Source organism: Nomascus leucogenys, chromosome 17 (genome assembly GCF_006542625.1).
Source record: "Nomascus leucogenys isolate Asia chromosome 17, Asia_NLE_v1, whole genome shotgun sequence".
In the NCBI taxonomy this organism is placed as follows: domain Eukaryota; kingdom Metazoa; phylum Chordata; class Mammalia; order Primates; family Hylobatidae; genus Nomascus; species Nomascus leucogenys.
In genome coordinates, this window is record NC_044397.1 from 51,174,306 (window position 1) to 51,193,005 (window position 18,700).

General features: G+C 37.9%; 1 pseudogene; it reads right to left on the minus strand.

Moving 5' to 3' along the window:
• Nucleotides 1-2,626: 2,626 nt before the first annotated feature.
• Nucleotides 2,627-18,700, minus strand: part of LOC100588552 — a 109,887-nt pseudogene continuing 93,813 nt past the window's right edge.

Below are 18,700 nucleotides of genomic sequence, written 5' to 3' on the forward strand. Positions count from 1 at the left end.
TGTTGCATATAAGGTCAATGTATCAAATCAATTGTATTTCCATATCCTGGCAACAAAGATTGACTATTAAAATAGTTTAAAAAGATAAAATTTACAAGAGAATAAAATTATCAAACACCCATGAATAAATCTAATGAAAAAGTGCAGGATTTCTATATAGAAAACTATTAATGTGTTGAGGGAAATAGAAGAATACCTAAATAAAATGAGGATATTTTCATCTTCATTGACTGGAAGACACGAGTTTATGTATTTATGAAATCTAATAAAAATCTCAAAAGGTCATTTGTGGTGATTGACAAACAATTTTACATTTCTTCTGAAGATTTTTGAGGATAAAGAATAGCAAAGATTTTTTTTTTTTTTTAAAGAAGAGAAATTGCCATAGTCAATTTGGGCTGCTACAACAGAATACCATAAGGCTGGGTGGCTTAGAAATAACAGAAATTTATTCCCCATAATTCTGGAGGCTGGGAAATCCAAGATGAAGGTGCTGGCAGATGGTGAGGGTGCACTTCTTGGTTTATAGAGTATTGTCTTCTCACTGTGTCTTTACCTGAATATACATGGTGAAAGAGCTCTCTGGGGTTTCTTTTATAAGGACACCAATTCCATTCAAGAGGTGTTCACTTTCATTACCCAATCATCTTCTAAAAGCCCCACCTCCAAATGCCATCACACTGGGGATTAGACTGTAACATATTAATTTTGTAGAGGACACAAATATTCAGACTATAGCAGCTATGAAGCCTTGATCTACTAGATATCAAGACAATATAAAGAATTGTTAGGACATTGTCATATTAGCACGAGGTTAGAGAAATGAACAAATGATATTAAAGGAGAGAATTTAGGCATCTGAATGTGTATATATGGACTTTTGTATATGATAAAGGTGAGATTTGAGGTAAATAATCAAAGGAAAATATTTTCTATAAATGATGGTCGGTCATTTGGATGGCTGCATGGAAACAAAGGAAAATGTGATTCCTAACTTCAAACTCTGTTCAGAAAAAATCTAGGTTTAATATGATCGAAGTTAGAGCACCAAAGCTTTAAAGTTCCTAGACAATAATATGGAGGTAAATACTCTTGATTTTGGTATAGGGAAGTATTGCTTAAATGGGGTTAAAAATACCACCCAAAAAGGAAAAATGTACAAATTGAACTCCATTAAAATTAAGTTCTGTTCACCAAAAGACACTATTAAGAATGAAAGATGTAGAGTAGAATGGGAAAGCTCATATTCAGAATATATTAAAAATTTCCATAGATCAATAAGAAAAGGCATACTATTTTTTAAAATCAACAAAACACTTTACACTCACTTCACAAAACAGAATATCTAAAAAGTGAATAAATACATGAAGCCATTTCATCTCTTTAGCAGCAACTCAAATGTAAATGAAAGCACAGTGAGATAGTATGCTCCCATTAGAATCTCCAAATTTAGAAGATTGTTATTTTCAAGTATTATTTCAAGTATTGACCTGTGAAGGAATATGTGAAGCAATATAGGAAGGCTCATGCAATGTGGTGGGAATACCACCAAATTAGTACTAGCACTTTGGAACACAGTTTAACATGTCTGCTAAGTGTAAGATGTGCTTACACTATGAACTCTAATTCCATTCCTAGGTATATATGCAATAGGAATTTGTGTATCTGTACACTAAGAAACTTATGCAATAATATCACAATAATTACCTGGCATAATCCATCATAGTTATCTTTAAGAGGTCAAAACTGTAAATACCCCTAATGTCTATCTACAGCTTAATAAGTTGTGGCATATTCATATAATTAAATATCAGACATCGAAGAAAATCAACAAGTATAGCTATAGACAACAAAATTGATAAATCTCATAAATGTATCGAACACAGGAGGTTCGACGCAGAAGAGCACATACTCTATGGTACCATTCAGTAAAGTCTTAAAACCAGATAGAGCTATACTATGGTAATAGAAATAAATACTGGAAAAGTGAAAGGGGTGTCATGTGGGCAGAGGCCCAGCGGCTCTCATCATATTCTATTTCTTGACCTGGGAACTGGTTCTATGGGTGTTCTCTGTGTTGATTTGTTGATCTGGACATTTATGTTTTCTGCAGTTTTCTTTAATAAAAAAACCAAGAAATTCAAAACCATTACCATTAAAATGATATCATGAAACATTCATTCTTAGTAGTCTCAAATGGGCTCTTGGTGTTGCTTGTAACTCTATTATTTTCACAGCAATAATTATAAATCTATTAACTCTATTATTTTCAAAGTAATAATTATAAATCTATTAATCCCTTACTTGGTTCACTCCACACTCTCCACAGTTACTATTTCACACTCTTGCCAGCTACCCCTTCCTTCTGCCTCAAGAGCTCTCCTTTTGTGATAAAAAGACACTCACTATTGCTGCTCTAAATATTCAATAGAGGCTATGGGAGGAAAGCTCCTTCAGCTTTCTGTCACCAAACACACAAACTTATCTGCAGGAGTGAAGCTAGCATTGTTAAGGCAGCAGGTTTTTTAGCAAGAATTAAATTATGTTCGGAGTGACGAAACCCCCCAAATAACATTTTAAGCAAGATTGAACTTCATCTACCTGTCACACAAACAATGTCTGGAGGTCAGAGATTCAAGGCTTTTCTGACATTCTGCTCTTTGAAGTCTGAGAGAGGCTGAATGTGGTCCTCATCTTTGTGGTTCAATGTGGCCACATCTACATTCCAGACAGCAGGCCCGGAGATGGGAGAGGGCAAAGGACCAATGTGATGATGGTCACAGGACTTGAGGCAGCCGATGCAGGTTCCCCAGGGGTGGTTTCCAGCTGTTCTGTTGCTCTGTGGCTCACTCCACACAGACTCTGTTGGTGTCACCTTCTTCCCCAGATGGTCCTTATGGGCCGAATTTAGGCTGGTTCTCAGATGGCTTTCTCTTTTATAATATATCCATTTTCCATTCACGACGAATCCAGTGTAATCTGGATTGAGCCAACAGAAATGCTCTGAAACTTATTTCACCAAGGTGACTAAAAACATTCTTGCAAAATAAATCAGTGAACATTTTTCATGTCTTATCTAATTGGACCTCTCAACATAATTTAACTCTGATGGCCAACTCATGCATCTAAAACTTTATTTTCCCTTGATTTTTAAACATCACAGTCATCTATTTCTCTTCCTATTTCCTTGGCCGTCCCCAGTACGTTTTTCCAAGGCCCTCTGTTTCTACCCTTCATTCTATGCTAGTACTTCTAAGAACTATGTCCTATGCCATATTCTTTTCATTCTTTACCCAAGCCTTAACAATCTCAGCTGTTTCAATTTCAGTTACATCATTGAGAATTTCCAGGCCTATATCTTTAATTCAAAACTTCTCTTCTGAGATTTAGGACCATCTGACTATTGAAAATATTCACTTTAATATTTCCCAGGCACATCAAACTCAACATGGCCAGGACTTATCTTGTGATCTTCCCAAATCTGTACTTATTTTGCTGTTTACTAACACAGCAATGGCATTATATTGCAATCATTCTGCAATTAAGAGAGCTTCAAGTCATCCTGCTTTTTTCTTTTTTTTCCCCAATTTCCAATGAATCAGCAAGTCCTGCTGATTTATCCTGTTATTACTATTTGAATTTCAACTCTTAACATCATTACCAGGCTGCCTAGATTACCACACAACCTTTGAATGTGATTTTCTATCTTTACTGTTGCTTTACCCCATATCTTTTCCACCCTGCAGTAATAAGGAGCTTCCAAAACTGCAAATCAAATATTGTCTCTCTTTCAACATCATCACCGGAATAATTGCTGTAACATTTTGGGGTGCCATTCCTGCCTAGCTCTTTAGCTTTACCTCTTGCCATTGACACATTTAATTTTATCTTTTTTTAATCTGATAAAAAGAATCTATGCTTTGTCAGCAAAAAATATATTTCTCTCCCAGAACAACGTTTCTCCCTCCACCTCTCCCATTTCTAGTTTTCACCTGGATCACTCTGAATCAACATAAAGGTAACACTTGAATATTGCTTCAAAAAACTATTTCTGATCACTCTATGCTATAGTACACCTATTCTGTGCTTCCAATCACCTGCATTTCTTTATAAAACTTGTCATAGTCTGTGGTAATTGCTTATTAATATTCTATTTTCCATTACAGACTATTAGCGCTGTTTTTTCATAATTTGAGTTACTTTGCTCAATATTTTTCCTTTAGTTTAGTGTCTGTCAGAAAAAAAACTGTCCCTGAGAAGGAGTAGTGAATACAACACAACAAAAAATGAATACCTAGAAACTGTGTGTACTTTCGTTCAATGCTAAGATCATTGGTGAGAAGAACAATTGCTTGTTTAATAATAAACCTGGTCTAAATCTATTATTCTTACATCAAAAAGCTTTAGAATATTTTTCACATCTGTGATTAAAAATACATGAAGAGACAAAGGCACAAACACAACCTAATTGAGAATGTATAGTATTTTCAACAAATGTTTCTTTCTCAACTCCATATGATCAATATAGAACTCCATAAGATCAATAATGTACCTAGACATATACATTACACTATTCACAAAAATTATCTCAAAAGAGTAATAGACACAAATGTAAAATTCAAAACTATAAAACTTCTAGAAGAAAAATAAGAAAATTAATGAGATGTTGGGTTTTAGAATTAATTTTCAGACACAATACCAAAAGCACAATTCATAAAAGAAAAAAAAATTTGTTACACTTTATTAAAATAAAAACAATTTTCCTGTAAAGGACATTGTTAAGAGAATAGATAGGCAAGCTTCAGACTGAGAGACACTATTTGAGAAACACATATTTATAGTAAAGAGCTTGTATCCACAAGATACAGAAAACTCTTATCTGGACAACTCACACTAAAGAGGATATACTAATTGCAAATAAGCATGTGAAAAGATACTAACCATTTGCCATTTGGGAAATGCAAACTAGAACAATAATGAGATACTGCTATACCTATTAGAATGGCTAAAATCCAAAAACCTGACAATACCAATTGCTGGTGCAGATGCAGGGAAACAGAAAACCTCATCCATTGCTTCTGGAACTGCAATATGGTACAGGCCCATTGGAAGACAGTTTGACAGTGCACATTAGAGCTAAAATATTGTCTTTCTTATGATCCAGTAACTGTGTTCTTAGGTATTTACCCAGTTTATCTGAAAATGTATGCCCACACAAAACCAGTATGCAAAAGTGCTATTAGAAACTTTATTCATAGTAGCTGGAAGCAACTAAAATATCCTTTAGTAGCTGAATGGATAAACTGCAGCAACCAGACAATGGCATATTCCTCAGTGGAAAAAAAGGATGACTTATTAATTCATACAACAACATGGAGGAATATTAAATGCCTATTATTAAATAAAAAAGTCAGCCTGATATATGTACATACTGTATGATTTCAGTTATATGACTTTTTGTAAACATAACAGTGGTTGCTGTTGTTCAAAGTGGGTGGGAAGGTGGAATAAGTGAACGTGAGAATTGTTTTAGGGGCCAGGCATGGTGGCTCACATGTGTAATCCTAGCACTTTGGGAAGCCAAGGTGGGCGAATGACCTGAGGTCATGAGTTCAAGACCAGCCCAGCCAACATGGTGAAACCCTATCTCTACTAAAAATACAAAAAAATTAGCTGGGCCTGGTGGCACACACCTGTAATCCTAGCTACTCGGGAGGCTGAGGCAGGAGAATCAACCAAACCAGAAGACAAAGGTTGCAATGACATGAGATTGTGCCACTACACTCCAGCCTGGGCAACGGAGCAAGACTCCAGCTCAAAAAAAAAAAAATTATTTAGGGTGGTGAAACTATTCTGTATTACACTGTAATGGTGGATACATAAAATAGTGTATCTTTGAAAACCAACTTTACAGCATAAAGACAACTTTAGTTATGCAAATTTTAAAAATTTAATTATGAGTTTAGTGATCCCAGGATGGAATGCAGAATATGAAGAAAGATTCTAACTCTCCTACAAATGTTGGAAACAACTTCACTGAATGGGGTGAGGAATAGGTGCTGACCTACGTTAATTTAGAAATAAGTAGTCTATACGATTAAAAGGAAAGGAAATACGCACAAGGACTATTTTCAACTAAAGACTTGAAAAAGTTGTTTCCATGGGAGTTAACAATTCTGAAACCACTACATATATACTGGAATTAAACAAATAAATGGATAGAAGATGGTTGGAAGCTAGGTTTCTCACTATTAGAGTGGAAGATTACAAATAAGCAAGGAAGAAAGCTAGACTGATCCATGTAATAATGGATTACAGTTGGAGGCATCCAATGAATTTGTTTAAATTAGTATAAAAACAGTTGGTCACACATAGAAATAAGTATATATATGTGTGTAGAAATTGTTAGTATACACTTATATGTCTTTGCAGTTGAGAAATCCTAGATGCAAAAGTAACACTGTAGCAATGTGCACAGTTACCTCTCAGAAGTTAGTTTCTAATACCATTCTTCAATAAAATTAATAAGGGCCTCTTGGAGAAATTCTAGGACTGGAGCAAAAAATACACAAGTTAAGCCTGGAGCATCTTGTAGTACCAGCAGAGAGTGAAGAAGTGCTTAAAACAGTAAGAATGATGAAGACATGTCAAAGAGACACAGGTGCCAACTGAAATAATTCTCAACTGTCAAAATTGAAAAAATTTAACAAAAATTAAGCAAAGTAGTATTGTGTTATGAACCCTAAGCATAAAATAAATGTATTTGATTCCATACACGCATAGATCCTTGGTATGGTATGATGAGAATGTTTTCATACTTCTGTGGTCTTCTTCCACTAAGTCCATAACCTAAGTCGAATTATGAGAAAATTATCATACTAATGTTTACTGAGAGACATTTTAAAATTGCCTGACATTAGTATTCAAAACTGTGAAGGTCATAAAAAATAAGGAAAGTCTGAAAAATTACAACCTAAGAAAATATGATGAATAAATGCATTGTGGTATACTGAATTGGATCCTGAAAGAAAAATAAAATTAGGTAAAAACCAAGGAAATCTGAATAAAATATAAACTACCGAAAGATAATTTATCAACATTTGTTTATGAAGTGTAACCAAATAATTATACTAATGTAAGATGTTAATAGTAAGATAACTAGGTGTGGGGTGTACATATGAGTTCTCTGCATTAACTGCATTTTTTCTGTAAATCTAAATCTATTTCAAAATTAAAAATGTTTACTTAAAAATTCACAAAGAGTGATGTAAGCAAGGTGGTGAAACAGGAGTTTCTTGCACTTGTCCCCTCAAAGTAACATCCGTCCATGCATGAAAATATCTTCATGAGAGCAAAAGAATTCCAATGAGTGACTACAACACCTGGGTGGAGCACAGAAATGAGAAGAGACACACTGAAGAGGGTAGGAAGTACAGTTTCACATTATTCATGTCACCTATCCCCTAAGACCACAAGGCCACAGCACAGAGATCCCTCCGTGATTGAGAAGGATAGTGAAGTGAGCCCCCAGCTTCACTGTAGGCCCTGGCACCAGGCCAGCCTCTGTGGATCCAAGTTCCAGGCCTGTGCCTGTAGACCAAGGCTCTAGGCTTGCCCTAGCATCAGGCTAGCCCCTAAAGAACCATGTTTAGGCACACCCTGTACTGTGCTGGCCCCCAATCTAGACTCAAGGACTGCCCCAGCTCCAGGTAAATTCTCATAGACCCAGGCTTCAGGCTGGTTGGTTCCACAGACCCAGGCCCTACTCCGCTCCCACAGACTCAGGGTTCAGAACTTCCCTTGCAGATCCAGGTACCAGGCCCACCACAGAGAACTCTGGCACCAGATACTTCCTCATGGACTCAGGACCTAGGCCTGCACCCACAGACTCAGGATCGAGGTCTGCTCTCAGGCCAAGCCCTCCTTTCCCTCGACCCAGGAGTCGGGAAAACTTATTCAAGGGCTATCTTCTGCAGCAAGCTCAACCATAGGCCTCACTAATCAGCCTGCCAGGAATCTATGGATTGGCTGACTACTAGAGGGTTTTCTCTGCCAAATTCAGTTGTAAATACTGGAAGAGGTGCCCACTTCTTTAAATATATGGGAACTAGCACAAGGACATGAGGGATCATAAATAAACAGGGAAACATGACACCACTAAAGGATCAAAGCAGGGCTTCTGGCAGATCATGGCATACAAGAAGCAGGACTAGATTGCAGCTCCGACTTGGACAGACAGAGTACTGTGTGGAGGCTCCATCATGAACTTTTGCACAGAACAACTGCAGGAATACATGAGGAAACGTGAGAGGAACCACAGATCCCCTGAAGGAAGCGGATTGCTTCTGCAGGATCTGGGAGACATTCCAAATACTGTGAGTACCCAAACTGTGGAAGGGGGAAGGGGAGATCGTCTGCCCTGGAACATACAGCCCCAATGGGGAAACTGACTGCCTAGATTATGGGAGAAGATTCTGACCTTACCTGAAGCTGAGTCAATTTAGAGAGCTGAGTGAAATATAGGGGTAGAGGAAGCAGCGGGAAAAGCCCTGGGAACTCGCTGGTCTCCCTAGCCAGCCATTTTTGCCTGGCCTCACAGGAGTCCTTTGTAAGGACAGCCAGAGGCACTGGGAAAAGACCATAGGGAGAAGTTCAGTTCCAGCTGAACTTTGTAACAATTTGAACTGATTGTAACAATTTGAACTGGCCAGAACTTGGGTGAGGGTGTGAATCCGGTGTGCAGACTCCACAGGTGGGGGGAGAAGGAAAGCCACAGCTGGGAGGTGGGTGGCCTCGGCAAGTTCTCAGTCCTGCTCGCCCATTGCCTGGAAACAGAGTTGGTGCCGTTGTGGGGAGCACGGTGGGAGTGAGACCGACCCTTTGGATTGTGTGAAAGCTAGGTGAGGCCTGTGACTGCCAGCTTTCCCCCACTTCCCTGAACAACCTGCATGACATGGTAGAGGCAGCCATAATCCTCCAAGGAGCATAACTCCAGTGACCTGAGAACCTCACCCCCATCCTGGACAGCAGCTGTAGCAAGCCCCACCCAAGGAGAGTTAGAGCTCAGACATGCCTAACCCTGCCCCCACCTGATGGTCCTTCGCTACCCACCCTGGTAACTGAAGACAAAGGGCATATAATCTTGGGAGTTCTAGGGCCCTGCTGATCACCTGTTCCTCCCCATACCACCACAGCTGATGCTTTCCGGAAAGTGCCACCTTCTGGCAGGAGGCCAACCAGCACAAAAGCAGTGAATTAAACCACCAGAGCTAAGTGCCCATTTTACCCCCCTGCTACCTCCACTGGAACAGGTGCTGGTATCCATGCCGAGAGACTCATAGATGGTTCACATCACAGGACTCTGTGCAGACAACCCCCAGTACTGGCCTGAAGCTGGATAGACTTGCTGGGTGGCTAGACCCAGAAGAGAGATAACAATCACTACAGCTTGGCTCTCAGGAAGCCGCATCCATAGGAAAAAGGAGGCAAGTACTACATCAAGGGAACACCCTGTGAGACAAAAGAATCTGAACAACAGCCTTCAGCCCTAGACCTTCCCTCTGACAGAACTTACCCAAATGAGAAAGAACCAGAAAACAAACTCTGGTAATATGACAAAACAAGTTTCTTTAACATCTCCAAAAAAATCACATTAGCTCACCAGCAATGGATCCAAACCAAGAAGAAATCCCTGATTTACCCGAAAAAGAATTCAGGAAGTTAGTTATTAAGCTAATCAGGGAGACACCAGAGAAAGGCGAAGCCCAATGTAAGGAAATTAGAAAAAAAAAGTACAAGAATTGAAGGGCGAAATATTCAAAGAAACAGATAGCATAAATAAAAAAACATTCAAAACTTCAGGAAAGAGTGAACACACTTATAGAAATGCAAAATGCTCTGGAAAGTCTCAGTAATAGAATTGAACAAGTGAATTAACCTGATCCAACAAAGACAAAGAAAAAGAATAAGAAAATATGAACAAAGCCTTCAAGAAGTCTGGGATTATGTTAAATGACCAAACATAGGAATAATCAGTGTTCCTGAGGAAAAACAGCAATATAAAAGTTTGGAAAACATATTTGGGAGAATAATCAAGGAAAACTTCCCAGGCCTTGCTAGAGGCCAAGACATCCAAATATAAGAAGCGTAAAGAACACCTAGGAAATTCATCACAAGAAGATCACTGCCTAGAGACATTATCATCAAGTTATCTAAAGTTAAGATTAAGGAAAGAATTTTATGAACTGTGAGACAAAAGCACTAGGTAACCTCTATCAGATTAACAGCAGATTTATCAGCAGAAACCCTGCAGGCTAGAAGGGATAGGAGCCCTATCTTCAGCCTCCTCAAACAAAACGATTATCAGCCAAGAATTTTGTATGCAGTGAAAGCGAGCTTCATATAGAAAGAAAAGATATAGTCTTTTTCAGACAACCAAATGCTGAGAGAATTCACTACTACTAAGCCACCACTACAAGAACTGCTAAAAGGAGCTCTAAATCTTGAAACAAATCTTGGAAACACATCAAAACAAAACCTCTTTGAAGCATAAATCTCACAGGACCTATAAAATAAAAATACAATAAAAAACAAAAAACACAAAAACCAAGGTACGCAGGCAACAAACAGCACAAGGAATGGAATGGTACCTCACATCTCAATACTAACATTGAATGTAAATGGCCTAAATGCTCTGCTTAAAAGATACAGAATAGCAGAATGGAAAGGAATTCACCAAGGAACTATCTAGTGCCTTCAAGACACTCACCTAACATATAAGGACTTGCATAAACTTAAGGTAAAGGTGGGGGAAAAAGACATTTCCTGCAAATGGACACCAGAAGCGAGCAGGAGTAACTATTCTTATATCAGACAAAACAAACTTTAAAGCAATAGCAGTTAAAAAAAAAAAGAAAGAGACATCATATAATGATAGGCCTTGTCCAACGGGAAAATATCACAATCCTAAACATATGCACCTAATAATAGAGGTCCCAAATTTATAAAACAATTACTAGTAGACCTAAGAAATGAGATAGACAGCAACACGATAATAGTGGGGGACTTCAATACTTCATTGACAGCACTAGACAGGTCATCAAGACAGAAAGTCAACAAAGAAAAAATGGATTTAAACTATACCCTGGAACAAATGGACTTAACAGATATATATACAAATTCCACCCAGAACTGCAGAATATACATTCTATTCAACAATGCATGGAACTTTCTCCAAGATAGATCATATGATAGGCCACAAAATGAGCTTCAATAAATTTAAGACAATTGAAATTATATCACTCTCTCAGACCATAGTGAAATAAAACTGGAAATCAACTCCAAAAGGAGCCTTCAAATCCATGCAAATGCATGGAAATTAAGTAACCTGTTCCTGAATGAGCATTGGGTCAAAAATGAAATCAAGATGGAAATAAGAAAATTCTTCAAACTGAACAACAACAATGACACAACCTATCAAAACTTCTGGGACACAGCAAAGGCAGTGCTAAGAGGAAAGTTAATATCCCTAAATGCCTACATCAAAAAGTCTGAGAGAGCACAAACAGACAATCTAAGGTTACACCTCAAGAAACTAGAGAAACAAGAAAAAATCAAACCCAAACCCAGCAGAAGAAAGGAAATAACCAAGATCAGAGCAGAACTAAGTGAAATTTAAACAAGAAAATACAAAAGATAAATGAAATAAAAAGCTGGTTCTTTGAAAAAGTACAACTGATAGACCATTAGCAAGATTAACCAAGAAAAGAAGAGAGAAAATCCAAATAAGCTCAATAAGAAATGAAATGGGAGATATTACAGCTGACATCACAGAAATACAAAAGATCATTCAAGGGTACTGTGAACAACTTTACACACATAAACTAGAAAGCCATATCCCAAATAAACACAGACACTGAAACCCTTAACAAAATACTAGCTAACTGAATCCAACAACAGATCGAAAAGACAATTCACCATGATCAAATGGGTTTTATACCAGGGATGCAGGGATGGTTTAACGTATCCAAGTCAATAAAGGTGATACACCACATAAACAGAATTAAAAACAAAAATCACTTGATCATCTCAATAGATGTGGAAAAAGCATTCAACAAAATCCAGCATCCCTTTGTGATTAAAACTCTCAGCAAAATTGGCATACAAGGGACACACCTCAATAATGATAAAATCCATCTATGACAAACCCACAGCCAACATAAAACTGAATAAGTTGAAAGCATTCCCTTTGAGAACTGGAACAAGACAAGGATGCCCACTCTCACCACTCTTCTTCAATACAGTCCTGGAATTCCTAGCCAGAGCAATCAGTCAAGAGAAAGAAATAAAAGGCATCCAAATTGGTACAGAGAAAGTCAAACGGTCACTGTTTGCTGATGGTGTGATTGTTTACCTAGAAACCCTACAGACTCCTCCAGAAAGCTCCTAGAACTGATAAAAAAAATTCAGCAAAGTTTCCAGATACAAAATTAATATACACAAATCAGTAGCTCTTCTATACAACAACATCGACCAAGCTGAGAATCAAATCAAGAACTCAATCCCTGTTGCAATAGCTGCAATAAAAAATAAAATAGGAATATACCAAACCAAGGAGGTAAAAGACTTCTACAAGGAAAACTACAAAACACTGCTGAAAGAAATCATAGATGACTCATGGAAACACATCCCATGCTCATGGATGGGTACATTCAATATTGTGAAAATGCTCATACTGCCAAAAGCACTCTATAAATTCAATGCAATTTCCATCAAAATACCACCATTACTCTTCACAGAATTAGAAAATAAAATTCTAAAATTCATATGGAACCAAAGAAGAGCCCAAAGCAAGACTGAGCAAAAAACAAATCTGGAGGCATCAAATTACCTGATTTCAAACTATACTATAAGGCCATAGTCACAAAAACAGCAAGGTACAAAAATAGGCACATAAACCAATGGAACAGAATAGAAAGCCCAGAAATAAACCCAAGTACTTACAGCTAACTGATCTCCAACAGAGCAAACAAAAACATAAAGTGGGGAAAAGACACCTTTTGCAACAAATGGTGCTGGGAAAATTGACTAGCCACATGAAATTGGATCCTCATCTCTCGTGTTATAAAAAATCAACTCAAGATGGATTAAGGACTTAAATCTGAGACCTGAAACTAAAAATTTTAGAAGATAACATTGGAAAAACTCTTCTAGACATTGACTTAAGCAAGGACTTCATGACCAAGAACCCCAAAGCAAATGCAATAAAAACAAAGATAAATAGCTAGGACTTAATTAAACTAAAGACCTTTGCACAGCAAAAGAAACAGTCAACAGAGCAAACGGACAACCCACAGAGTGGGAAAAAATTTTCACAATCTAGACATCTGACAATGGACTAATATCCAGAATCTACAATGAACTCAAACAAATTAACAAGAAAAATGTAACAATGCCATCAAAAAGTGGGCTAAGAAAATGACTAGATAATTCTCAGAAGAAAATATACAAATGGCTAACCAACGTATGAAAAAATGCTCAACATCACTAGTGATCGGGGAAATGCAAATCAAAACCACAGTGTGATACCACCTTACTCCTGCAAGAATGGCCATAATAAAAAAAATCAAAAAATAGTAGATGTTGATGTGGATGTGGTGAACTGCACTGCTGGTGGGAATATAAACTAGTACAATCACTATGGACAATAGTGTGGAGATTTCTTTAAAGAACTTAAAGTAGACCTACCATTTGACCCAGCAATCCCACTACTGGGTATCTACCTAGAGGAAAACAAGTCATTATTTGAAAAAGGTACTTGTACACACATGTTTATAGTAGCACAATTTACAAATGCAAATTTTGGAACCAACCCAAATGCCCAACAATCAATGAATGGATAAATAAACTGATATATATATATATGATATATATCATATATATATTTTTATATATATTTATAAAATAAAATACTACTCGGCCATAAAAATGAATGAATTAATGGCATTTGCAGTGATCTAGATGGGAGATTATTATTCTAAGTGAAGTAACTCAGCAATGGAAAACCAAACACCACTTGTTCTCACTCATAAGTGGGAGTTAATCTATGAGGATGCAAAGGCATATAAATGACACAATGGACTTTGGGATAAGACTACAAATTTTTGGTAGAGACAGTGTCTCAATATGTTGCTCAGGCTCATCTCGAACTTCTGGTCTCATATGATTCTCCTGCTGTGGCTTCCTAAAGCACTGAGATCACAGGTGTGACCCACTGTACCTTGCTTGGCATTCTTTTATGATAAAAAATCTCAACAAATTAGGTGTAGAAGAAACATAATATAATTAAGGCCATATACATATGGTAAGTCCACCACTAACATCATATTCAAGGGTCCAAAGTTGAAACTTCTCCTCTAAAATCAGGAAAAAACAAGGTTGCCCACTGGAAGTGTAGTGTTTCTACAGATTCCTATAGTGTGTCACACTTACTGATTTGCTTATGTTAAATCATCCTTGCATGCCAAAAAAATCCTGCTAGATTATGGTGTATGATCATTTTAATGTGTTGTTTAATTCAGTTTGCTAGTGTTTTTCAAAGATTTTTGCACCTGTGTTCATCAGGAATATTGACTTGTAATTATCTTTTCTTGGAGTGCTGTTATCTGGCTTTGGTATGAGGATAATGCTAGCCTTGTAAAATAAGTTTAAAGAGGTCTCTAATTTTTTGAATGAGTTTGAGGAGGATTGGCATTAATTCATCTTTAAATATTTAAACAGAGCACTTACACAAGAAAAAGAAATAAAGGCACTTGAGACAGAAAAAGTAACATTGTCTGTGTTTGCAGATAATATAATCTTGTATATAGAAAACCATAAAGACTCCACAAAAAAACTGTTAAGACTAATAAATCAACTCAATAGTGTTGCAAGATACAAAATCAATATACAGAAATCAGTTGCATTTCTCTATATGAATAACAAATTATCTGAAAAAGAAATCAAGAAAATAATTTCACTTATAATAGCATCAAGAAGAATAAATCATTTAAGAATAAATGGAAGTAAAAGTTATGTACACTGAAAACTATAAGACATTTGTGAAAAAAATTAAAGACACAAACAAGACATTTATTTATGAATTAGAAGAACTGATATTGTTAAAATTTCCATACTATTGAAGGCAATCCACAGATTCAATAGAATCTCTATCAAAATTGCAGAGGCATTTTGCACAGAAATAAATGGAAAAAAAAGTCCTAGATTTATATAGAAGCAGAAAATGCCCATGCTAGCCAAAGCAATCTTAAACCAGATCAAGGCTAGAGGTATCACACTGTCTGATTTCAAAATACTACAAAACTATCATAATTAAAGCAGACATATGGACCAGTAATAGAATAGAGAGTTCAGAAACAAATCTGTGCATTTACTCTCAATTCATCTTCAACACAGGTGCAAAGAACACCCAATAGGTAAATGATAATCTCTTCAACAAATAATGCTGCGAAAACTGAATATCCACATGCAGAAAAAAGTCAGACCTTATAGTACTATAATATAATTTCATTGATAAATCTGTATAATAATTTGGTATTAATATAATTCACTTTGACTTGTAAACATTTGACTTTATTTTCCTTTCACTTGGTTTTAAGTAAGTCACATACAATTTGGTTATTTTTGACAAAATTGATCAGCATGGCGGATGGGAGGCAGGACTAGATTGCAGATCCATACAGAGCAGCTTGCGGAGGCTCGCATTGTGAATTTTAGCTCCAGATTGACTGCAAGAAGAAACCAGAAATCCTGAGAGGACCCACAGACCCTCTGAAGGAAGCAGACTATTCCTGCAGGACTCAGGAGGCACCCCAAATGCCGTGAGTATCCCAACTGCAGAAGTGGGAAAGGGAGACCCTCCTCTCCCAAACACAAACCCACAGTAGAGAAGCTGTAGATCTGTTTGTGGGAGAAATTTCCTTCTTTAACTGGAGCTGAGTCAATTTGGAAAACCAAGTGAAATACAGGGGTAAAGGAAGCAACATAAAGGTCCTGGGAGCTCTCCGAGCCCACTAGCAGGCCATTCCTGCTGGCACCAGAGGGATCTATCCAGAGGATGGCCAGAGGAGCAGGGGGTAAAAATCCACAGGGAGAAGGATGTTTCTAGTAGAACATTGAAACAATTTGAACAGGATGAGAATCCTCCTAGCCAGAACTTGGGGGAGGGCTCAAATCTGGTGTGCAGACTGCATAGGTAGGGGAAGGGAACCAAGCCCTTTTCTTTCGTAGCTGGGAGGCAGGTGGCCTGGACCAAGTTTTCAAGCCCACCTTGCTCTCTGCCTGGAAATGGATTTTGGGCTATTGTGGGGGCATGGAGGGAGTGAGACCGGCCCTTCAGTTTGCATGGGAGGTGGGTGAGGCCTCTGACTGCCAGCCTTCTCCCACTTCCCTGACAACCTACATGACTAGGTACACAACTCCATTGACCTGGGAACCTCACCCCCATCCCCCACAGCAGCTGCAGCAAGACCTGCCCAAGAAGAGTCTGAGCTCAGACATGCCAAGCACTGCCCCCACCTGATGGTGCTTCCCTATCCACCCTGGTAACTGAAAACAAAGGGCATATAGTCTTGGGAGTTCTAGGTCCCCACCCACCACTGGTTCCTCTCCATACTACCACAGGTTATGCTTTCTGGAAAGTGCCACCTCCTAGCAGAAGGCCTACCAGCACAAAAATAGTGCATTAGACCACCAAAGCTAAGAAAGCTCACAGAGCCCATTTTACCCCCCTGCCACCTCCACTGGAACAGGTGCTGGTATCCATGGCTGAGAGACCCATAGATGGTTCACATCCCAGGACTCTGTTCAGACAACCTCTAGTACCAGCTTGGAGCTGGGTAGACTTGTTGGGTGGCTAGACCCAGAAGAGAAACAACAATCACTGCAGTTTGGCTCACAGGAAACCACATCCATAGGAAAAGGGGGAGAGTACTACATCAAAGGAACACCCCATGGGACAAACGAATCTGAACAACAGCCTTCAGCCCTTGACCTTCCCTCTGACAGAGCCTACCCTAATAAGAAGGAACCAGAAAACCAACCCTCATAATATGGCAAAACAAGACTCTTTAACACCCCCAAAAGCCACACTAGTTCACCAGCAATGGACCCAAACCAAGAAGAAACCCCTGATTTACATGAAAAAGAATTTAGGAGGTTATTAAGCTAATCAGAGAGGTACCAGAAAGACGAAGCCCAATGCAAGGAAATCCAAAAAATGACACAGGAAGTGAAGGAAGAAATATTCAAGGAAATAGACAGCTTAAAGAAAAAACAATCAAAAATTTAGGAAACTTTGGACACACCTTTAGAAATGCGAAATGCTCTGGAAAGTCTCAGCAATAGAATTGAACAAGTAGAAGAAAGAAATTCAGAGCTCAAAGACAAGGTCTTCGAATTAACTGAATCCAACAAAGACAGAGAAAAAAGAATAAGAAAATATGAACAAAGCCTCCAAGAAATCTGGGATTATGTTAAATGACCAAACCTGAGAATAATCGGTGTTCCTGAAGAAGAAGAGACTTCTAAAAGCTTGGAAAACATATTTTGGGGAATAATCAAGGAAAACTTCCCGTGCCTTGCTAGAGACCTAGGCATTCAAATACAAGAAGCACAAAGAACACCTGGGAAATTCATCGCAAAAAGATCTTTGCCTAGGCACATTGTTATCAGGTTATCCAAAGTTAAAATGAAGGAAAGAAGTTTATCAGCTGTGAGACAGAAGCACCAGGTAACCTCTAAAGGAAAACCTGTCAGGTTAACAGCAGATTTATCAGCAGGAACCCTACAAGCTGGAAGGGATAGGGGACCTATCTTCACCCTCCTCAAGCAAAACAATTATCAGTGAAGAATTTTGTATCCAGTGAAACTAAGCATCATATATGAAGGAAAGATACAGTCTTTTCCAGACAAACAAATGCTGAGAGAATTTGCCATTACCAAGCCACCACTACAAGAACTGCTAAAAAAGCTCTAAATCTTGACACAAATCCTGGGAACATAACAAAACAGAACCTCTTTAAAGCATAAATCACACAGGACTTATAAAACAAAAAATACAAGTTAAAAAGCAAAAACAAAAAACAAAAAAATCAAAGTACGCAGGCAACAAAGAGCACGATGAATGCAATGGCACCTCACATTTCAATACTAACATTGAAGATAAATGGCTTAAATGGTCCACTTGAAAGATACAGAACCACAGAATGGGTAAGAACTCACCAACCAACTATCTGCTGCCTTCAGGAGACTCACCTAACACATAAGAACACACATAAACTTAAGGTAAAGAGGTGAAAAAGGCATTTCATGCAAATGGACACCAAAAGTGGGCAGGGGTAGCTATTCTTACATCAGAAAACAAAAACTTTAAAGCAACCGCAGTTAAAAGAGACAAAGAGGGACATTATAGAATAGTAAAAAGTCTTGTCCAACAGGAAAATAACACAATTCTAAACATATATGCACCTAACATTGGAGCTCCCAAATTTATAAAACAATTACTAATAGACCTCAGAAATGAGATAGACAGCAACATAATAATAGTGGGGAACTTCAATATTCCACTGACAGCACTAGACAGGTCATCAAGTCAGAAAGTCAACAAAGAAACAATGGATTTAAACTATACCCTGGAACAAAT